This window comes from Furipterus horrens, unplaced genomic scaffold (assembly GCF_987537825.1).
Source record: "Furipterus horrens unplaced genomic scaffold, mFurHor1.1.pri manual_scaffold_15, whole genome shotgun sequence".
Taxonomy (NCBI): Eukaryota; Metazoa; Chordata; class Mammalia; order Chiroptera; family Furipteridae; genus Furipterus; species Furipterus horrens.
The window spans coordinates 14,758,050-14,783,312 of NW_028327185.1; the positions used below are offsets into that span (position 1 = coordinate 14,758,050).

The 25,263-nt window shown below is 36.2% G+C and overlaps 1 protein-coding gene across 1 annotated transcript in view; it reads left to right on the forward strand.

Moving 5' to 3' along the window:
- GREM2 (gremlin 2, DAN family BMP antagonist) overlaps positions 1-25,263 on the forward strand; it is a 106,668-nt gene that overhangs the window by 38,085 nt on the left and 43,320 nt on the right. The window lies entirely within an intron of this gene.

Sequence of the window (25,263 nt, forward strand, 5' to 3'; positions counted from 1 at the left end):
GAAATTGAACTGAATCAGTAAATCCACTTAAGAGGGGTTGGCATCTTAATATTATGTCAACCCATCAACAAGATATGTTTCCCCATTTATTTAAATCTCCTTTAAGTTATCTCCCCAATGTTCTGTAGTTTTCAGTGTACACACCTGCACATCTTTTGTCAGTTGTATTCCTATGTACTTTGTATTTTTGTTACTATTGTAAATGATATCGATTTTTAAATTTCAATTTCCAAATGTTTGTTCCTAGTGTATAAAAGAGGAGTTGATGCTGATATACTGATTTTGTAACCTACAACCTTGCTCATGTTTTGGTTTGGTTACATTTTTATAGATTCCATCAGATTTTTTGCATAGAAGATTGTCATTAAAGAGTAAAGATATGGCTGCTTCTTCCTTTCAGTCTGGATGTCTCTCTAGCTTTCTTTTAATTAGTGTTAACATGGCATTTCATTTTTCATTCATTCACTTTTAACTTATTTGTGTCTTTATATTTATAGTTTCCTTATTGTGGACAGCATATAGCTGCTTTTTCATACAACCTGGCAATGTATTTCTTTTAATGCATTGTTTAAATCATTTACATTTAATGCAGTTATTGATACATAGTTAGGTTAAGTCTACCACATCACAATTTGTTTTGTATTTACCATCTCATCTATGTTCCACTTTACACCTTTTCCTGCCTTCTTTTGGGTTGAGTTTTTTCTTTATGAATCCGTTTTATCTCATTTGTTGCATATAGCTGTGATTCCTTGTTGTTGTACACAAGTTTAACTTATCACAGTCCACCTTCAAGTGATAGTATACAACTTCATGTAGGACACAGGAGCCTAAAATAGCATACTCTCATTTTTCCCCTTCTGGTCTATATGTTCTTATTGTTATGTATTATACTTACACATATGCTGTTATGTGCAATACATTATTTAAACATTATATTTTGTTTAAACAGTCACTTATCTCTTAAAGTGATTTAAAGAACAAGAAAAAGGACATATATTTTCTCATTTCATTAGCATTTCCGGTGCTGTACATTTTTGTAGAGATGCATATTTTCCACCTAGTGTCATTTCCTTTCTTGAGAATTCTTAAAATTCCTAATTTTCTTTAACATTTCTTATAGTGTGTATCTGTGGTGATGAATTCTTTCAGCTCCACATTTGTATATCTAAAAAAGTAATTTTTTTTTTTTAGTTCTGAAAAACCATTTTGCTGGGTATAGAATTCTAGGTTGATGGGTTTTTCTTCTCTCAGTTCTTAAAAATGTTGCTACACTATCTTGTCATTCGCGTTTTTTCCAAAGAGAAATATGCTCTCATCCTGTAGTTCTCTCTAACTTTTATCATTTGTGTCAGGTTTTAGTTGGTTTCAACTGATTGCTTCTTTTCTTCATTGTGGTTTATATTTTTTACTCCTTTGCATGCCCAGAAATTGGTTGCTACACTGTAAATTTTACTTTGCTGAGCACTGGATAATTCTGTAAGCCTTTAAAAAGTATTGAGATTTGTTCTGGGGAGCAGTTAAGTTGTGTGGAAAAAGTATGTTCCTTTTGGATCTCTAATTCATTTGGATAATTCTTTACCCGGCCCTGGGTAGTTCCCTCATGCAAATCATCTGATTGGCACTCAGCTGAGCACTAAAAGATGACCCTGTGATGATTTTGGTTTGGTTTTCGTTCTGGCTTTGGCTTTGGTTTGGCTTTGGCTTTGGCTTTTGTTTAGGTTTTAAGTTCAGGCAGGAACATTGTTAATCCAGTCCTTTCTTTTCCTTCATCTTGGCCAGAAGCAGAAATCCTCAATTTAATTTATAACCTATTATTAAAGTAGTCCATATTTTTTTGAAAAATATTATTTATTTATATTCCTCAGCATCTTTAACCAATAATTTAAAATTTAATGCTAAAATATCAAGAAAAAGTGTCCCAGTTCTAAGAAAAAAATAGCACAAAAACACAGATATTAAATGATTTTGTGTCTCTCGGTAGCTTTAATGCAAACTACTGCAAAAAAAAAAAATCTCATATGAGCATACAGAAGTCTCTTCTATTAGTTAAAGATAACTATCCCCTGAATTACAAAGTAATTTAGTGGTCTTAAGTTTAGAGGAGAAATAATAAGTAGAGATAACGTCTTAGTATACTTATCTGAAGTGATTATTCCTAACAGGTGAAATAATATATATGAACTCCTTAAAACATTGCTTTAATTAGTGACCCTTTTTGCATAGCCCAGAAAACTATCTATATCGCAAGCCTTCCTTATATGAATTTATAAAGTAGAAAAAATATATAATATAGTCAAATTTGGGCAAATTGAAGGTGCATCCAATTTAATGATTCATATTGCTAATTTGACACTGCCATTTCATAAGTAAATGATAATCTGACATTAGAATATATATAGACTATACAAAACTCTGGAATAAGGATTAAACAATTATATATTCAACAAGAGAGTATCCTCTATCCATGTAGAATAAAATAGTAACATAAGGCAAACACCAAGAGACATGATAAAAGAAACTCAGGGGCTTATCCAGGTTTGGTGGGTCCTAAACACTTATAAACTTAATTTGGGGAACTTTTTTTAAGGGACAAAATTCAAAATTATGGATATGGAACTCATAAAAAAAAACAAACAAACGCACATAGTATTCCTTAAAGGTATTCCATTACTGAAGGCCCATTCACCCATGTACAGGAGTGGGTGTGAATCCCAGAAATACAGCCTATGGAGCCGAAACGGAATATATCTCCAACTCCACCTCCTCTGGAGACAAAAAGTGCAAGACGTGCCCATGGCCAGGCCAACACGACCTGACACAGGGAAGCCTGCAGGGGGCAAGCTGCAATTGAAAGACACTCAGTATTAATCAACTGCAGCTAACACACCTTCCCTCTGCAAATGTCACAGTACCATACGGCCATGTGAATCCGTTGCTAGCCCCTAAAGGGCCCTGAGGGTCACTTCCATTGGCTTTTTCCTAAATCCACGTCCGTGGGAAGGAAGCGTGGAAGTAGACTAATATGGCTTAAAATTGTCACACCTCCACCCTTCTCCATACAAGTTATCGGTGAAACATCAATACTGGGTACCCATAGGGATTTTGCCCTTAATATATCACTAAACAGTGAAAGTTTAAAGGCCGCTGAAAACAAGCATGCTTGTGTCTTTTATTTCACCAGGAACATGAAAAGGAAAGAGGTTTAAAAGAAACACGTGGGTGAGAGATGGGGCGGTAGGATAGACAAAGCCATCTAGTATGTGGTCCTGCCAGCACAGATTTACAAGATGACCTGGGATTCCAGGTCTACCTGGTCATGCTAGCTCCATCCACTAACTCAGTCACCACGCTCCTCAGCAGTTGCTATGGAGACTGCCTAAGGTTCGCACGAGTCGCCTTGCCTAACATCGGTCCTGGGAAACTCAGACAAAAGGTAGCAATCCTATCCCATACTTGGATTAACAGCTGGGCACAGAACATTTTTTCCATCCTCAGCTATTCTGTTCTTGTCTAAATCAATTCGTTATGCCATTATGTTACAGAATATATTCATCAGCAACTTTTCTAACCTATTTCTTATCCGTTAGTAAGCAGTAACAGACGGAAGTCCATCCACCATGAAGTTAGCCCAAGAAGCCCTGTGTTCTCCAGCCACAAGTCTTTGCATTATTTTTTAGCACACTACAATGGGTGTGTAAAGAGATGTTGAGTTAAAGTAAATGTACACACACACACACACACACACACACACACACACACACTACAACCCTGTAGTTCTCCAAATGTCTATAGAGTAAATCCTAAAGGGAAAGCCCTACATCAGATATAACTAACTTCCACTAGAGATACTGGAAATCCCAGGACATTTCTGCAGTATCCTGGCTCTTGGTGTCTTTCCCACAGAGAAACATTAAACTAATGGCATGGATTACACCTACAGTGAAAGGCGAAACTGAACACCGACGCAGCCCCTGGAGGATTAGGTTTTGCTTTCTGACACCACCTGTTCGAGTAGGAATCCTGATCCCTGGAGCACAGACTGGCTCTGTCTCAGAGGCGGGGCTGCTTCTCAAGCATACAAGTGGCCCTGTCATTTTTCAATTTCAGTCATTTCATTAGGTTGACAAGGTAAAAGGACATCCAATGCCACAACTGTAGATTTCTTGAGCTAGGGTCATGCAGTTTTAAAAAAAGGTGGGGGCAGGGAGTTTGGGGACCATGCGCTTATATGGACCATTGTTCTGCATTTCTGGGTCAGCAAGAAGCAGGCAACTGCATCACTTCCCCTCTAAATAACCAGCATCAGCTCCCCCAAAAAGTTTTATTTTTTTCTCCTTTCTGTATAAAATCTTTGAATTAAGAAGAAGGAGCACACTATTGCATTTAATATTCACAGAGTAGCTTGCCATAGATTTAATTAGTCTGTTTTTCATTTGACATTTTATTAAAACAAGAACTCACTTTACAAGGTGGAGAGGAAAGAACATAACTTCTGGGTTTAGACAAGAGTCATTCCCAAGAAGGAACAACAATTTAGATACTCTATGATTTGGGACAAATTTCTTATTCTTATTAAATATCAGTTATTGTTTCTCTAAAGGAGGATAATAAAACGCTATTTTGAAGATGTGCTGGAAATACTAAGTAGGTAACATAATCTACGTATCTGATAAATAATAAGAATGTAATATCTGATAAATAATAAGAATGTAAATATATATTTACATTTCCTATAGCAATTTTTTAAGTGCCACATTAATTTATGTGATTGATGAGAAAAATCCTCGCAGTTTTCAGCAAGTGCCTCAAAGAAGTCTTTCAGGGAAAACTTCTTATCAGGGCTGTAAAATGATTGACTCTGAGAAAATTTTAGTTTCTTCTTATTAAAAGAGCTATGTAATGTGACGTATTTATGTATGGAACCAAAGGTCTCATTCTTTTTACAACTGCATCCTCCATTTCCATTCCTGCCTGAGCCTATTATGGTGACAGAATGTAATGGAAATCAATTGGAAAATTGGGATTGTGCAGATTTTACTTGGCTTGGCTCTGTTCAGCCTCACCACATATAATCTTTCAAACCCTTTAACTCCCTTGTGGGTAATCGTTCTCCCAAATAACTTCCCTTGCTGTCTGCATTCAATTAATGCACAGTGTTTACTGAAGACCTCAGTGAGCCTATACCATATGCGACAGTATGACGTCTGTAAAAAAATAAATGATGACAAATTATATATTGGTTCACAAGCCACACAAAGAACATGCCTCCCTCCTTCTTGGTCTCACCTTGAAAGAGATGTTTTCTATATTCTAAGACCTTGGTATTTAGAGAGGTAAGATTAATACACATGGGTCAATTAGCAAGCAGCTGTTGATTACCTACTTGTAAAATAAGTCATGTGACCAAAACTTTCCTAAATCACTGGCCAGGGATGGGATATATAACTCGGGTCACATCACCAGGAAATGCATGATGGAAGTGTTCGGATTTTAGCTGGACAGATAACAGTGTGGCAATAGCCAGAGGGAAAGGGGTTGGAGGGTAGCCAGAGGTAGGCAAAGGCGGGGGGGAAATGGGGACAGAAAGAGACTTTGCTTGGGGCAATGGGTGCATGAATCGTTGTGCAGGTGATGTATTGAATTGTACGGGTGAAACGTGTATGGTTTTGCAAACCAATGTTTGCATGTTCAGAACATAAATACGCATCACACTGGAGTAGGACAATCTCTGCATCAAGATGCAAAGGTGCTGGAAGTCTAATTCCTTCCTAAACAGATCCTCAATCAGCTTCCTATTTTTGGCCCCAAATTCACCCCTATTTGCAAGATTTCTTCTGTATTCAGTTGCTTAACTGCTTCCCTGCTGGCTTATCATCTTTAGAGAATTACCAACCCGGATCCTGGCAGCCTACAAAATGCTGTTGCTATTGTCTGTTCTCCTATTCAGATTTATATCCATTTGGGTTAATATCTCTTTCTTTTAACCTAATACCCTCCTCCTTTCTTTAATAACTTAACTTTCATTTAAGTGGCTTTCTGAGAAGCAGTGGCAGATTTTGTGCATCTTCAGTTTGCTGTCTTTAAATAAAGGCCCACTTTAATTTTATTGCAAAATTTCTAAGAATTGTCAAATATTTTCTATCCCAGCATTCATAAGGAATAAGAAGAATTTAAAAGATTTTATTAAAATTTGATCTGACTTTTAACTTTAGCTGAATATTAACTTAATGTTCAAGCATTAAACATAACTTCAGTGAATATATTATATAAAGCCACATGTGGATAATGGACTCTAATGACAGAGAAAAATGAAGTTCATTAATATATTATAGCTCAAGTCAATCTTTCATTATTTGTAATAAGATTTTATTGAATATATGCTATTAGGTTATGCTCTAGTAGAAGGTGTCACACAGCTAATTGTTGTCATACATTAGAAGAACAAATTTGACAGGGAAAAGAAGAGCCAAGGGCTATTCAATTGAAAGTGACTGAAGGATCCTGGCAATTAGAATCTATCTACTCTGTGGAAGTTATGACTTAACTGCATTTTTTGCATCTGTTTTAAACGTGTTATTCTCCAAGGATAGCAGGGATCAATAGTTAATGAATAAAATACCTCAAATATCTTCCCAGTGCAAGTTCTTAAAACTTTCAATTCAATGAAGGACCATTTTACACTTATTGATTGATCCATTGACAAACTCCCTCTAAATATATCATCAGCATCCAAAATGTGAGTGATGCCAGCATTCCCTGGGGTACACACTCAATTCTAGTTCACGTACAACTTTCATTTCCATCCTCCCAGGTCATAGGCATGCACAGCAAACACCACAATGGTTTTATCTTACATGATTCAGCTCTGATTTCTCTTGGACCTAAACATTTTTTTTTTTTTTTACAAATACTTATTTTCATCACTTTATGAACCAACACTTACTCGTCTTCCCTGTCAATAATCATAGGAAATTCTAATACGTTTTAGCCTTGTACTCTGTTGCCAGGCTCCATGCAAGTGTTTTGCATATAATAACTCTTTTCAGTCCTTTAGACTAAATTAGAGAGATGTGCAACCAACGCTCAAATAGGCCAGGACCGGAACCCAGTTCTGTTCTGTCCCCAAATTCTGCATTTTTTAACACCGCAAAATATGACCTTCCAGTATATGGGCATATTTTCTAACTTATGATTGATTCGTATCATTAACATAACGCATATGGGAGGGTGGGAGAAAAGGGGACAAGATATGAGCATTTTGGATTCCTTCAGATATAGTCCCAGAAGTGGGATAACTGGGCTGAAAGGCAGATCCATTTTTAATTTTTTTGAGGTAACTCCATACTGCTTTCTACAGTGGCTGCACCAGTCTGCATTCCCACCAACAGTGCAAAAGGGTTTCCTCTTTTTCCACATCTTCACTGGCACTTGTTTATTTATTGATGCTAGCCAATCTGACATGTGTGAGGTGATATCTCATTGTGGTTTTAGCTCACATTTCTCTGATGATTAGTAACACTGAACATCTTTTCATATGTCTATGGGCCATCTGTATGTCCTCTTTGGAGAAGTGTCTATTCGGGTCCTTTGCCAATTTTTTAATGGGATTGTTTGTTTTTTTGGTGTTGAGTTTTGTAAGTTCTTCATAAATTTTGGATATTAACCCCTTATCAGATGTATCAGAGAATATGTTCTCCTATTCTGTGGGTTGTCTTCTTATTTTTTTGATGATTTTCTTTGCTGTGCAAAAACTTCTTAGGTTGATGTAGTCCCTTTGTTCATTTTTTCTTTTGTTTCCCTTGTCTGGGAAGATATATCTAATAAAATATTGCTACAAGCATTGTCGGAGATTTTGCTGCCTATGTTTAATTCTACAACTTTTGTGGTTTTAGGCCTAACATTTAAGTCTTTGATTCATTTTGACTTTATTATTGTGTGTAGTGATGCCCACTTTCACTGCTCTTATTCTACGCAGTAACAGAAGTCTTTGCCAGAACAATTAGGTAAGAAAAAGAAATAAAATGTATCTAAATCATAAAAGGAGTAAAAGTGTCACTATTTGCAGATGACATGACTTTATATATAGAAAACCCTGGAGTCCACCAAAAAACTGTTAGAACTAATAAACAAATTTACTAAAATTGCAGGATGAAAAATCAATATACAAAATCTAGTTGCATTTGTATACACTAACAATGAACTATAAGAAAGAGAAATTAACAAAACAGTAAAATTTACAACAGCATCAAAAAATAAAATATTCAAGAACAAATTTAACCAAGGAGGTAAAAATCAGTCTACTGAAAACCATAAGACATTGATGAAAGAAACCAAGGAAGACACAAATAAATATAAAGGTATTCCATGCTCGTGGATTGGAAGAATTACTATTGTCACAGTGTCTACATTATTGAAAAAAATCTACAGATTCAATGCAATCCCATGAAAATTCCAATGGTATTTGTTTACAGAAATAGGAACAAACAATTCTAAAATTTGTATGGAACACCAAATCACCAAATCACCAAAAACAATATGGCGGGAGGCATCATACTTAATTATTTCAAACTATATTACAAAAGTATAGTAATCAAAACAGTATGACATTGGAACAAAATAGAAAGCCCAGAAATAAATCCTCACACATATGGTCAATTAATGTTCAGAAGAGGAGACAAGAACATACATTGGGGAAATGACAGTCTCTTCAATACATGGTGTTGGCAAAACTGGATAGCCACATGAAAAGGAATGAAACAGGACCTCTATCTTATGCCATATGTATAAAGACATCTCAAAATGAATTATACTTGAATGTAAAACCTGAAATGTAAAACTCCTAGAAGAAAACATAAAGGTGAGCTCCCTGACAATTGATATTGGTCTTAGCAATGATGTTTTGGATCTGACACCAGAAGCAAAGTCAACAAAAGCTAAAATCAAACTAAAAAGGTTCTTCACAGCAAAGGGCATTATGAACAAAATGAAAAGGCAGTCTACGGAAGGGGAGAAAATATTTGCAAACCACATTTTCAGTAAGAGGTTAATATCCAAAATAAATAAGAAACTCATGAAATTCAATGGCAAAATAATAATAATAAACCAATTAAAAAATGGACAAAGGATCTGAATAGACATTTTTTCCAAAGAAGACATACAGATGAGCGCAGGTACAGGAAAAGATGCTCAACATCACTAATCATCAACAAAATGCAAATCAAAACCACAATGAAAAATCACTTTATACCTGTTAGGATATCTATTATCAAGGACAAAAGTTAACAAGGCTTTTGAGGATGTAGAGAAAAAGATGGGAATGTAAACTGCAACAGCCACTATGGAAAACAATATGGAGGTTCCCCAAGAAATTAAGAGAACTACCATATGGTCCAGGTCTGCGTATATATCTAAAGGAAGTAAATTTTTATCTTTAAGGGTATCTGTAGTCCCATGTACATTGGTACATTATTCGCAATAGTCAAGAGAAACACCTTAAGTGTTGGTCAACAGATGAATGGAAAAAGAAATATATATTTTCCTTAAAAAATAAGGAAATCCTGCTATTTCTGACAACATAGATGAACCTGGAGAGCATTATGCTAGTGAAATAAGCCAGATGAAGACAAATTCTTCATGGTATCAGTTATATGTGGAATCTTTATTTTTAAAAAGTCAAACTCATAGAAAAAGGGGTGGTGATGGAAATGGGAAAAGGTTGGTTAAAGGGGTCAAACTTTCAGTTATAAAATGAAGAAGGTCTGAGGCTCTCATGTATAACATGATGACTTAGTTGGTAATAACATCATGTATAGTTGAAATTTGCTGAGAGTAGAATTTGTGTTCTTACTAAAAAATTTTTAAAAGAACTAAAAACATTTTTAAAAAATAAAAACCTTTTCTCTTCTATGTCTAAAGAGTATTCCATTGTGTAGGCATACCATAGTTTTTTTATCCACTTATCTACTGATGGGCACTTGGGTTGCTTCCAAATCTTGGTGATTATAAATAACACTGCAGTGAACATAGGGGTGCAAATATTCTTTCGAATCAGTGTTTCAGGTTTCTTTGGATATATTCCCAGAAGTCAAGTTGCTGTGTCATAAGGCAATTCCAGCTTTAATTTCTTGAGGAAACTCTATACTGTTTTCCACAGTGGCTGTACCATCTACATCTGCACCAATAGTGCACAAGGGTTCCCTTTTTTCCACATCCTTGCCAGCATTTGTCATTTGTGGGTTTACTGATGATAGCCACTCTGACAGGTAGGAGGTGATAGTAGAAGAAGGCAAACAGGATAAATGGTGATGGAAGGAGACTAAACTTTGGATAGTGAACACTCAATACAATATGCAGATGATATAGAATTGTACACTTGAAACCTATTTAATTTTATTAGCCAATGTAACCCCAATAAATTTTTTTAAAAGGTTTTCTGCCTTCTACTTCTTGTTCTTGATCCAGAAGGAAAAAAAGACACATTAAATTTAAAATACATATTTCCCATAGAGCTATTTGTAAAACATTTTGAAAATTATGAGATATAAAAACAAATCTGATGTAGTTTATGCACTAAAAAGAAGCTAAAATTTTCCAAGTGATCCCCATACTTATGATTCTCTTCCTATTCTGGTTGTTTGCTTAGTTTGTTTTTGTTTTTATTTTTTTCAGCTGGGAGGGGGAAATGGGGAAATGGTGCAGGGATTAAAAGCATAATTAGTTGGTACAAAACAGACAGGGGGAAGTTAAGAATCATATAGGAAAGGGTGAAGCCAAAGAATTTATATGCACAACCCATGGACATGAACTAAGTGGGGTGGGGATTGCTGGAGGGAAGAGGAGTACTGGGTGGAGGCGAACAAAGGGAAAAGCAATTGTGACAACTGTAATAGCATGATCAAAATATACTTAAAAAATAAATATCTTACAATTTTGTCAGTAATTCCTCTATAAAGTAAAAAAACAAACAAACAAAAAAAAACACCAAAAAAATAAAAATAAAAGGGAGCTAAAATCAAATGAAAGAAAAATTGGGTAGAGAAGGGATAAAACATGTTTATATGTTATTATACTAAAAGGTACAAGATGGTCAACTTCAAATGGGATGCACATTGCAAGAGACTCACTATGTGACTGGCTGAAGAAGGCAGTCAGTCACTCCAATGTCTTTGTGTCATCCGGGCAGAGAAAGGAGTTGTTTGCCTATCCTGCTATTATTTGTCTTTCATGGACTCTAGACAGCAAAGCCATAAACCATACATGCCTTATTTCCTTTTGGGTAGTTTCAGTATCTGGCACCATTTTGGTACAGAGAAGGTGACCAACCAGTATTTTTTGAATTAACTAATTCACTCTTTTAATAATTTATTCGACCTTTTATATCTTTCCCACTGCTCTTCCAGAGTCACTAAATTCTGGTGAGTTTTTTTTTTTTTTTGTCTCAGAATTATTTCTAAAAATCTACATGAGTTAACAGGAAGGGGAACCACACTCATCTAAGGACACCCTTTGCAGAGAGGAAGGATGTAACCCAATACAGCTGGGCTGGTTCATTTTTATTTGGACAGGGATAGATAATAGCAGAACCAGATAGAAGTTCAGGTGTCAGTTTATTTGTTGCTGTTTATCAAAGGTTTAAGTGTCCAATAAATTCAACTTTTTGGAAAGGAGGAATCCAGACAGGGACTTCAAAGAAAGAAACAGGAAAACACCTAAAAGATAGCTTTCCTAAGATGTCATTTTACTTTAGATTGTTCCCATATATATGAGTTTACACCCAGCTCTGTGATTCATGTATGAAGTGTCTTTGAACCCTCAGTTTAGAGCAAATTTAAAAAGAAAACTGTCCTAACTTCCCCATTTGCAAAATAAGGATCAAGTGGATGCATTCCTTCTTCTCCCATTAATTTGAAACAGAATAAAAGAATTTCAAAACATCCAACTTCCAACTCCATTTTGTGGCATTATGTGGCACCCCTGAATTTGTGATCTGAGTGGCATAGGTTCAAAGTAGTTCTTTTTGTATAAGGCAGACACAGTCTAAGCCCCGGAAGCCACTCCAAGCAACTTGTAAAGAACATTTGCTTCCTTCTGGGATCATAAGTGGTATTTGATGAAGAGGTGATGACTGTAGCCACTGGTCCAAAAGACCTAGAAAGTGACAGATCACAGGTCACTGCTTCCTCTGGGAACAAGAAAAAAGAAATGATGCAATGAGGGAGAAACTAATGCCTTTAAGCATCCAAGTCTGGAGTCATGATTCAGACACTTCGAGGACATCAAAAATTGCATGTGTCATTTGCCATGAGATCTTGTAAACTACACACATCCCAATTGCAGGAGAATTCAAGAATAGCTTAACCTTCCACACTCAGACTAGCCTCCCACTTGAAACAATAATGTGGTCAAGCTGTAAAGTACCTTTCCTTTTATCTACCCAATCCTCAGACTAAGACCATTGAGTTTGTCTAGCTTTAGATGATCCCTGAAAAAACCACTATCTCACTTTTTTTCAATATTACTGAGATATAATTGACATAACATTTTATAAATTTCAGGTGTTCACAAGACAGGGTACAGATGATGTGTTACAGAATTGTGCACCTGAAGTCTATACAATTTTGTTAATCAGTGTCAACCTAATAAATTTAACAAAAAGGAAAAATAATAAATTTGAGGTGTTCAGCATGATTGATGTATATATTACAAGATTATTACCACACTAAATTTAGTTAAGACCCATCGCCTCACATAGCTACATGTTTTTCCCTTGTGATGAGAACTCTTAAGATGTACTCTCTTAGAACCTTTCAAATATACAATACAGTGTTGTTAACTATAGTCACTATGTTGTACATTACATCTTCAGAATTTAATAATCTTATAACTGGAAGTTTGTACCTTTTAACCCTTTTTACCCATTCCCCCACCTCCCACTCATCTCTGGAACCAGAAATCTTATCTTTGTTCCCACAAATTTGATTTTCTAAAATATTTCACATGTAAGTGAGATCATAGGGTATTTGTCTTTGTCTGATATATTTCACTAAGCATAATGCCCTCAAGGTCCATCTATGTTGTCATAAATGACAAGATTTTGATTTAGTGGTCACTTTGGCTCAGTGGTCAGGGCACACTTCAAAGCCTTTGTGATGTTCAGTAGACCTATAGTACTCTTTGGCAACAAAGCATGCTGGGGTCAGGCGCTATATATCATACAATTTCTAATACCTAGTGGCTGAAAGAAATACTACTAAATATCTTTCTTAAAAGATATTGTCCTGGTACTTAAGGCAAGAAATACAAAAGAGAGAAGAAATACTTAAAATGAGCTTTAAAATATTCAAATATGTAGAATGTGGTCACCAAGTGCCCTTAATATCCATGGAACACTCCACAAGTGAAAAAGAACTTAATAATTATAAACGATATGTTGTTTTATCACCTTACATATGCAATTTTCAAGATCAGCCCAATATAACATCTCATAAGAGGCACCCGCACGTTCAGGTAGGTTGGAACATTGTTGCTCTGCATTTACAGACAGTGGATTTGAGGTTCAGGAAGGCTAGGTCTTGAATGACACAGCCTATAGACACCTGATACACATCAAGACCTTCTTCGCTGACACCTGCCCTGGTGCTCATCATGATCTATCAAAAACTGCCTTTCTACATGGGGAAATGCATTTAAAAAATAATGCTACCACCAAAAAAGATATATAAATGGAAAATAAGCAAATGAAAAGATGCCCCACCTCATAATGTCATCAGGAAGATGCAAATGAAAACAACAATGAGATACCATTACATACCTATTAGAATGGCCCAAATCTAAAACAACGACAACACCGAATGCTGGTGGGGATGTGGAGCGACAGGAACTCTCATTCATTGCTGGTGGGTGTGCAAAATGGTGCAGCCACTGTGGAAGACAGTCTGGCAGTTTCTTCCCAAATCAAACACACACTCTTACCATGAAATCCAGCAATTACAATAGTTGGTATTGAACCAAAGCATCTGAAATGTTATATCTATGCATAAACCTGCACAAGAATGTTTATAGCAGCATCATTCACAATTGCCAAAATCCAAAGCCACCAAAGGTCCTCCAGTAGGTGAATGAATAAGTAAGGTGTGATACATCCAGACAATGGAATATTATTCAGCATGAAAAAGAATTGAGCTATCAAGCCATGAAAAGACATTGAGGAACCTTAAATGCACATTATGATGTGAAAGAAACCAACCTGAAAAGGCTATATACTTTATGTTTCTAACTATATGATATTCTGAAAAAGGCAAAACTATGGAAGCTATAAAAAAGATAATTGGAGGCCTAGACAGACATGCTGTATCTCCCTCCACAACTAAGAAGAAATACAACTACCTCAAAACTAGAGACAACCAGAAGTTCCAGAAAATCAAGCTGCATGGAAGTCCAGCAAACAAAGATATAAAGAAGAAATACTCATCCAGACAGGTAGGAGGGGTGGAGCTGGGGCAGAGAGGACACAGTGCGGTGGCAGCAGTGGCAGGCCAGTGGAAAGCACAGTCACACTTTTTAAAAAGTAGAGAGGGACACCTGGGGAGCACTCCCAGCACCAGACCAGACCAGGCCACACAGCTCATGGTACCAGCGCTGGGAAAATGAAGCCTCATTGCTTCTGACTGTGAAAAACAGTGTGGGTTTGGGCGGAGGAAGAAACTGCTGGTCTCTCAGCAGAGTCTGCTTGTTTAAAGGGCCCCCACGGTCCTAGAATGTCCGCAGACCCACCCACTCTGGGAACAATGGCCAGGGCAACATCTAGAGAAGTACCAGTCCTATACAGAAGTGGGAGAAGTGACTGGAAAAGGGACGAGTGCTGAGCGAGTGGCATTTTTCCCTCTCAGACCCCTCCCCCACACACAGCTCCACAACATGGTGAAACAGGTCGCCCTGTACTGACAAATACCTAAGGCTCTGCCCCTTACAACATAACAGGTGCAACAGTTCTACCTAAGAAACATAGGCAAACAAATACAGGAGCCTGTCAAGATGAGGAGAAAGAGAAGTATGGCCCGAAAGAGGGAACGGATCAAGGTTCCAGTGGGAGAACTAAGCAACGAGGAGATAGCCAACCTAACAGATGAAGAGTTCAAAACACTGGTGATAAAGATGCTCACAGGTTTGACAGATATGCTTAAGTACGGCAAACACATAAGGGAAGAAGTAAAGACTATGCTAAATGAAACAAAGGAAAACCCACACAAAACCAATGATGAAGGGAAGGAAACTGGTGTTAAATCAATGATTTGGAACATAAGGAAGAAAAAAACAGTCAACCAGTACAGAAAGAGGAAACAAGAAGTGGAAAAAAAATGAGGAGAGGCTTAGAAAGCTCTGGGACAACGTTAAACATACCAACATACAAACCATAGGGGTGCTAGGAGAAGAGGAAGAGCAAGAATTTGAAAGCTTATGTGAAAAAATAATGAAGGAAAACTTCCCAAATATGGCAAAGGAAATACACATATAAATCCAGGAAGCATAGGGAGTCCCAAACAAGCTAGACCCAAGGAGGACCACACCAAGACACATCATAATTAAAATGCCAAAGGTGAAAGATAAAGAGAGAATCTTAAAAGCAGAAAGAGAAAAGCAGAGAGTTACCTACAAAAAGGTTCCTATAAGACTATCAGCTGATTTCTCAAAAGAAACTTGGCAAGCAAGAAGGGACTGGCAAGAAGTCTTCAAGGTGATGAAAAGCCAGGACTTGAACCAAGATTACTCTATACAGCAAAGCTATCTTTTAGAATGGAGGGGCAGATAAAGTGCTTCCCAGACAAGGTAAAGCTAAAGGAGCTCATCATCACCAAGCTATCATTATATGAAATGTCAAAGGGAATTACTTAAGAAAAAGAAGATCAAAAATATGAACACTAAAATCACAACAAACTCACAACTATCAACAACTGAATCTAAAAAATAAAAACAAAATCCAACTAAGCAAACCAGAATAGGAACAGAATCATAGGTATGGGGATCCTTTGGAGGGTTATCAGCTGGGAGGGGGAAGGGGGAGAAATGGGGAAATGGTGCAGGGATTAAGAAGCATAATCAGTTGATACAAAATAAACAGGGGGAAGTTAAGAATGATATAGGAAAGGGTAAAGCCAAAGAACTTATATGCACAACCCATGGACAGGAACTAAGGGGGGTGGGATTGCTGGAGGGAAGGGGGATACTGGGCGGAGGGGAGCAAAGGGGAAAAAATTGGGACTACTGTAACAACATAATCTATAAAATATACTTAAAAAAAAAGATAACTGGTTTCCATGGATGGGGATTGAATAGGCAGAGCACAGAGGACTTTTAGTGAAAATACCCTGTATGATATTATAATGATCAATACAGGTTATTATACAATTTGTCCAAACACAGAGAATGTACAACGCCAAGAATGAACCCTAAGGTAAACTATGGACTTTGGGTGACTGTGACGTGTCAATGTAGATTCTTCCTTGGTTTAAAAAAGTCATACCACTCTGGTGAGGGATATTGATAATGGGGAAGGGTATGCTAGTAGGGGGACAGGGGAGATATGGGAAATCTCTGTACTTTTCTCTCAATTTTGTTGTAAACCAAAAACTGCTAAAAAAAAAAAAAAAGATGTCTTTAAAAAGTTAAGGCTACCAAAAACTATAATTGCTTTCAAAGATAACTACTAGAAATAATAGTTCCTCTAGTGAAGCACTTTAAATATACCTGATTGCTGAAGGCAGAGAACTACGTTAGATGTCACACAGTTACTTACAGCCTAAAACAGCAATTTTCAAATGTGTCACGAGAATTTTTAAAGCATGCAACACCTGAATATTTAGTTAGGGCCACTGACCTCTTTTTCTTTACATTGTCAAATGAAAAAATGACAACAGCCAATACAGTAATAGCCGTCTGGTGTGAATGCCCTGTCTTGAACTATAAATATATAGGTTATATAATAGAGTTGCATCTTATTGGTCATGTCACATAAGAAGTTTCTGTCTGATTGGTACTTCCTGGTACCAGAAATCCTTATATACAAATATAGGCACCTCATTTTTAAAAAAGTCACTTTGGAGCCAAAGGGAAGGTCATTACTATTATTATTATTTTCTGTAACACAATTAAAATAATACCTATTTTTGTCAGGTTGGCCAAAAATATATTTTTGGTGTGCCACACAATTTTAATAATTAGTTTATATGTGCCATGAGATGAAAAAGGTTGAAAATCTCTGCTCTAGGATTCTAATGCTGTTGCTACAAGCAAAACTTGTGCTCTCTATGGAAAATCATTCTGTTCATTATGTGGGTTAAGAAAAACTTATGAGGGTCAGCATGGTGCCATAGAAGGTGCTGGCTAAACCAGACATTCTGGCTTAATGTTCTGGTTATTCACTAAATAGGTATGTAAGCTTAGATACACCATGTTATTTTTGATGTCACAATTTTCCTGACTTATAAAATTTCTAAGGAAGGACGACATAACCTTTAGGATCCTTTCTGACATTAAGAAGATATGGTTTTCAGGAGTGATTTTTCCTCCTGTCTGCATTATTCAAAAAAGGATTTGCTATCAATATTTTACCCAATGCCAGATTCAGCATTTAAGGAGAGAAAAAGAAATAAAATAAATAGATCTTATTTCTGTGGGTTTAAAATTTTTTTGACCTGTGCTTAAAATTTACGTGTACTTCATTCAGTTGTTCATTTAAAAATAATGTTTTATGACATTTAGACCCCAAGACTCAAAATATACTCTCTTCACTGAACTCAGATTTCAATACGTATCAACCAGATTTTTCCCCAGAAGTTGAAAATTTAAGATCCACCATTATTTCATTCCCAAGAACCAGTGTTTCATCTGCTTTGAACCCTTGTGGAGAAGATCCAAATGCAAAGTCTCTTTCAATGTTAAAGATGACCCAGTGCTTGGATGAGCGTGGCCACTAACACAGGGGGTGATGAAAAACCAGCCCAATTTCAGGATACAACAGAATAAGTAAAATTAGAGGACATTTCAAAATTTTCAGTCCATCACAGACACGTAGTAGGTGCTTTTGGCCATGCAAATAATTTTTCTTCAAAATTATTACTCCTTTTAAATTCTAAGTTTCCATTCTAATTGATCTCCATGTTCTTGCTATTGTAATTGCAATATGTCCAAATGTATGAAGGACATAATATGAACACGTCCATTTATTTCATATGTCAGTGCAATACTTGCTTTTGATCGTTCAAAACACTGCCACATACAATGAAAGCCATTTTGAATGAGTCAGCATGTAACAGAAATATTGCTAAAATCTTTTTAGTCTCACCAAACAGATCAATTTACAATGTAAGTATGAAAACAGAAATGCTGTTTAAAGCGAGAAACTGGGTATTGAAGATATTAATAGAGTTTCTTCATTTTTAACAGAGAGCAGTGCTTTCTAGCTTTTGATTTGACACGTTCTGTGTTATCCTCATTACTCTCTAAACGAACCCCCACACACACATACACCAAAATCTCATCGTTTGGTCTTTAGTTATGTTGTTCCCAGTACTGAGTCACACCTACATTTACACAGTATTTTAAAAAGTATTTATTTTAATTTATTTAAAATAACTATGATAGGTTTTAGGTGTACAGCAAAGTGATTCAACATTTATATATCTTACACCGTAATCGCTACACTGAGTCTACTAGCTGTCACACTATTACTGACTGTGTCCCTCTTCGTCTTTTTCGCCCATCATGCTACTCCGCTCCCCTCTGGCCACCATCAGTTGTTTGTTTCTACAAGTCTGGTTTAGTTTTGTTTGTTCATTTGTTTTGATTTTTTAAAAATTTCACATATAAGTGAAGCCAGGAGGTATATTTGTCTTCTTCTAATTTCACTTAGCATAATATGCTCTAGGTCCATCTATATTGTCATAAAGGCAGGATTCCATCTTTTTAACATATATATATTTTTTTTAATTAATTTTATTTTTCTTTACATAAGTATAGTTAGTATATACTCTTATATTAGTGTCAGGTGTATACAGTAGTGATTTGACATTTTATACCTTACAATGGGATCACCACACTGCTTCTTGTAATCATCTGTCACTGTGCAAATTGTCACCTTATTATTAATGTGTAGGGTGGGGCAAAAGTAGGCTTACTGCTGTTCTTATGGACAACAAATAATAATGCAAGAATAAACTCTGCGTTTCATGTACTAACAACTGTAAACATACTTTTGTCCACCCTGTATTTGCCTTTGCCCTCTTCACTCATTCCTCCTACCCCCACCCCACTGGCAACTGTTATTTAATCTCTGTTTCTATGAGTCTGTTTTTGTTTTGTTTTGATTGTTCATTTGTTTTGTTTTATAGACTCCACATATAAATGAAGCCATGTGGTATTTGTCTTTCTCTGTCTGACTTATTTAACTTAGAATAATACCCTCTAGCTCCATCCATGCTGTCGCAAATGGCATGCGTTCATTCTTTTTATTGATGAGTAATATTCCCTTGTATATAGGTGCCACATCTTCTTTAGCCACTCATGTATTGATGAACACGTAGGGTGTTTCCATAGCTTGCCTATTGTAAACTATGCTGCAATGAACATAGGGGTGCATATATCTTTTCAGATTCATGTTTTTGTTTTCTAGGAGAGTGGAATTGCTGAATCATGTGGTAGTTCTATTTTTAGTTTTTTTGGGAATCTCTGTACTCTTTTCCACAGTGGCTTCACCAGTTTACAATCCTACTGACAATGTATGAGGGTTCCCTTTCCTCCACATATTCTTCAATGCTTGCTAGTTCTTGCCTTTTTGATAATAGTTATTCAGACTGGGGTGAGGTGGTACCTCATTGTGGTTTTGATTTACATTTCCCTGATGGTTATCTTTTCATACGTCTGTTAGCCATCTGTATGTCTTCTTTAGAAAAAATGTCTTTGTGTCCTCTGCTTTTTCTTTTTTTAAAATCAGATTGCTTTCTTTTTGGTTATTGGCTGTTATGAGTTCCTTATATATTTTTGTTATCAACCTCTTACTGAATATATCATTTGTGAACATGTTCTCCCATTCAATAGGTTGTCTTTTCAGTTTGTGGATGATTTCCTTCACTGTGCAGAAGCTTTTTAGTTTAATAAAGTCCCATTTGTTTATTTTTGCTTTTGTTTCCCTTGTTTCAAGGAGATATATCCAAAAAGATATCACTAAGACTGATGTCAATGTGTTTCCTACACACATATTCTTCTAGAAGCTTTATCATTTCAGGTATTACATTTAAGTCTTTTTTAAAACTATTTTTGAGTTTATTTTAGATTTGGTATAAGAGAGTGATACAGCTTCTCTCTCTCTCTCTCTCTTTTTTTAAAATGTATCTGTCTGTTGTCCCAACACCACTTGTTGAAGAGACTATCATTTCTCCATTGTATATTCTTTTCTCTTTTATTGAAGATTAATTAACCATGCAAGCGAGGGTTTCTTTCTTCATCCTCTACTTTGTCCCATTGATCTATGAGTCTATTTTTCTGCCAGTAACATATTGTTTGGATTATTACAGATAGCTTTGTTTTATAGTTTGGAATCAGGAAGCATGATCCCTCTAATTTTGTTCTTCCTTCTCTAGGCTGTTGTGGCTATTTATGGTCTTTTGTGATTCCATGTATATTTGAGGATTATGTTTCTTGTTCTGAGAACAATGGCATTGATATTTTGATAGAGATGCATCAAATATGTAAATGCCTTTGGGTAGTATGGACATTTTAATGATATTAGTCTTTCCAATCAATGAACACACTATATCCTTCCATTTATTTGTGTCCTCTTTAAATTTCTTGACTCAATGTCTTATAGTTCTCAGAGAACAGGTATTTTACCTCCTAGGTTAAATCTGCTCCTGGATATTTTATTCCTTTTGCCATTGGACCTGTTGTAGCCTTCTGAGCATTGCTGGAGAAAGGCAGGAAATTGTGCCATGGGCTTCTTTATGACTTAACTTGTAAGCTCACCTGAGTTGTCATGGTTTTAATTTGTCTCTTAATCATGTTTTATCTTTCCTACTGAGTCTGTTCTCACAATTCTACCCCTCCAATCACCTTACTTCTTTCCATACATGAAACGCTCTACCTTCTTTACCCCTTGTTTTCTCTGTGTGACTCACGGCCCCGTCTTTCTCGTGACCTAAAACCCACATCCATAGCTTCCTGAAGCTCTCATTCTCTCATCCCATCTCAGAGAAGCAGCTGCCCCTCCTCTTTCCTAGCTCCTTTCCGAGTCATCTCAGTCCTATACATCTCCATGTGCTCTTGAATTCTACACTCTCTGATGCTCTGTACACATTGTTTTTGTTGTATCTTTAATCTTTTACTCTACTGGTTTTTCACCTTGCAAATCAGCTTCAGTTTCCTACTAACACACCACACACACCTAGTTTTTTTACCCTATTGTGATTTATCTCTTTTTTTAGTTTGACTGAGTAATTAATGTGTTATCTGCAGTCTGCTTCCATTCTCTTATCTGTACACTTCTTGCTTTACTTCTTCCTAGTCTGATCTGACTTTGGTTGCTTCTTTGACTGGATCTTCCTGCCCCTTCACCCTCCACCCACTTGTGGTTACCAATGACTTGTTAAATACAAATCCAAAGGTCTTTCTTCCATTTTTTTTCTCCTAGATTATTGTGTATCTTCTAGAATATCATTTCAAATTTAGTTTCTATGGTGCTATGTGGACCCCGTTTTTGTTTTACCTTTGGAGTTTCCATTTAAATGAAAGTTATTAGCTTCACTTCTTCCCCTCATTCCTCTTTGGAGATTCACTTTTTTCTTACCAACCTCTTTCCTTTTCTTTTGAGAATCTTATCCATTCTCATGGCTTAAAAGGATGCCTTCCTCCAATTTCCAGTCTTGAACTCACTCTTCATCTTTGTCAATTAGATACCTCTTACTAAAAGTCTTGCAATTACTTCAAATACTCAATATCTTAAACCAGACTCATGTACTTTGGGCCAGACCCAGTTTATTCCTTGTATGTATGTTACTGGAAACATTATTTTTCCATCAACTGAAGCCTAAAGCTTTGGTATCTTGTACAAAAATAATATAATATAGACCAGAGTATAGGACCTTTGAGAAAACTACATGCAACAGTCTAAAACAAGTAACAAATTAAATATGAGCAATTAAAGAAGGCTTGGAACTTTCAGAAGAAAATCTTAGCTATTCTGTAAGACTGAGGGGCCAAAATCTATTTTGGTGTCTTTTGCATAAACTTAAATAAAAATGCGTTAGATAACCTCTTCCTGTTTTTTTTTTTTTAAGTTTATTACTAAACAAATCCTTGTTGAGCTTTTCTTACAATGATTTAACATTTTTACTTTCCTTCTCTTTCTTCTGTCAGATAACTTTATTATTTGCTAATCTATTTATTCATTCATTCATTCAATAACTGATCAATTGGTATTTATTATGCTGATACCTGACTTCCTGTTTTTTTTTTTCATATAAGTAGACAATTACAATTTTCTCCCAACGATTTTTCTGTTCCCAGAGTTTTCCATTAAGTACCATACCATATTAGTCCAAAAACACCTCTTCCTGCACATCCCTGCTCTGTTACAAATTCATTTCCCAAGATCAAATCTAATTTCATTAGTTTGGTATTTGAGTTTCTCAAAAGTCTGAATGACCCACTTCCACCCCCACCCCCTCCTCATGTGCACTTTCCGACCTTCCTTCACTTCACTCTTTTACAGTAAAACAATCCTCACCCATCCACTCCTTGTTTCGTAGCCACACTACATGCCTTTCAGCTTCCAAAGCGTTCCTTCACGCTGCTTGCCAAGAAGACCTTTCATCTCAGCCTCCCTTTAAACCTTTCCCTTCCCCTTAAGGCCAGGCCACTTTCCACAGCCCTCATTAGCCATCTACAACGACCTCTGTCTTCCATGTATCCTTTCTTGTCTGAACTTTTGTGGCCCCCACCACTTATGCCCTTCCTCCACCAGCAATTTCCACACAATATCCTATATTGCTAGGGATTTCTACACACATATGCGTGCATCCTCTCTTCCTAACTATATTATAAGCCCATGAAAGATGGGTTACTTCTTTGTGTCACCAGCACCTAAGATGGCACTCAAAAACACTGAGTGGACAAGGTAGGTGTTTAATAATTATGTGTGAACAATGACTCCTTTCAATCAAATCAAAATTTCACTTACTTTTCCATTGCCCCAAAGATACCATGGACAGTGCCAACATATCGCAGTGTGTGTGTTAAGATCTACACAAAGGATGGACAGCTTTGAAACACAGACACATTTAGTGTCATTTGCAAGCATCTCTCTAGTTCATACTTCTGCTGAATTTAGTGAATTATGTGCAAGACTCTATGGTAGGTATTGTGGGTGGGGCGAGAGAAATATGAGAGTCTACCCCTTGAGGAGATGCAGTTTTGTAAAGACATATGTCCCCACCCGCTGGCTCTGGCCATGAGTGGTCACGAGAGACGTGCACACAATGGGCAATGCAAATGATTAAGTGACAAATTCTGCTTAGAGAGACTGAAGGTGTCTGCAGAGGTGACAGGTTTTAACAGATTCGTTCATTTTTAAATATGATTTGTTGAGACTTAAGATAATAAATTAGTATCGTTTGGTTAATTAGACAACTTTGTCAATGGTTTTATGTTTAGTTTTATGCAGAACAGTCATATTCTGAATGCACTATATTTTATTTTATTCTTTTAAATATACATTATAAATTTTATTTTTAATTACAATTTACATTCAATATATTATTTTTGTATTAGTTTCAGGTGTATGACATAGTGGTAGGACAGTCATATCCTTTATGAAGTGATCCCCCAATATTTCAGGTACCCACCTAGTAACATGCAGTTAAATTATATTATTGTTGACTATATTCATTCTCTATGCTGTATTTACATCCCCATGACTATTTTGTAACTACCTATTTGTATCATACTTCATTCACCTGGTCTCCTAAATCCCCCACTTGAGCAATCATCAGCCTGTTCTCTGTATGTATGTCTTTTTCTACTTTGTTTATTTTATTCTTTAGATTCCACATATAAGTGAGTCGTATGGTATTTGTCTCTGTCTGTGTGACTTACTTTGTTTAACATAATAATAGTCCATCTTATTTTCTCTTTATGAAATGAATTAGTATGGGTAATATTAGTTTTGAACTTTGAGAACTGAATAACTTTTTATAGGCTGAAGAAACAGGAAGAGTCAGAGACTTCTGATAGCTTCATTCTTTACAACACATACATGAATCATACATAAAACAACACAGACGATTTAGGTGAGAAAAAGAACAGAGTAGTAGCATTCAGGATTCATATTTTTAAACTCCAAAGATCACAGAACAAAGTGGAAGAGATGTATGAAGGAGTAGAGACAAACTTGGAAATGGTTGAAAATACAGGAGTGAAATTGTTTTTATCATAATAGAAACCACATAGCAGTGATATAGAGTTTTTTAAGTCACAGTTGGAGAAATTTGAATAGATGAACCACCTTTAGTTCCATTCATGTTTCCATAGAAAAGCATATGGCATTCTTCTAAAATTATAATAGTCCTAATTATATGTTTTTTCTCTTAAGCTATCAATTTTCAGAAATAGTGCGAGGTGTCTATATCAGTTCCTTTCGAAATGTAATTACATAGTTATTCCTGTGAAAGATCAATGTAAAGGTAGGTTTGATATTATAACAATTTATCTTTGATGAGATATTTTGTGTTTACATCAAATAATTTTTTTTTTTTTTTTGGTTTTTCAATTAAACATCAAATAATTTTTTTATGAAAGGTGCACTTTGTCCCTAAAACTGACATGAATTATATGCAATAATTGCTGGGCCTGTTATCCCACACTTTTCACAATGTGCGTTCTTGACTCACTTTCCTGGGCTGTAGAGCCACCTTAAGGGGCAGCAAGCCTGCTCCAACCTTAGGCACTTAACAGTCTGAGAGGGGAGGTCAGTTATAGACAAATAATCATGATACAGTCACCCAGAAAATACTGTTGAACCCCTGGAAGGAAACCGGTTGAGGACATTCTGGGAGGCTCCACAGAGGAACTGATGTCTTACTGCAAGCTTGAGAATGGACAGGAAGAAAAACAAAAGGCTTCACAAAGAAGGTGAATTTTGGGTTGGATCTTGTAGAATTTGTAAGAGTGGAGGGAGCGCTTTCTTTCCTTAGAGATGATGAATAATTTGGCAAG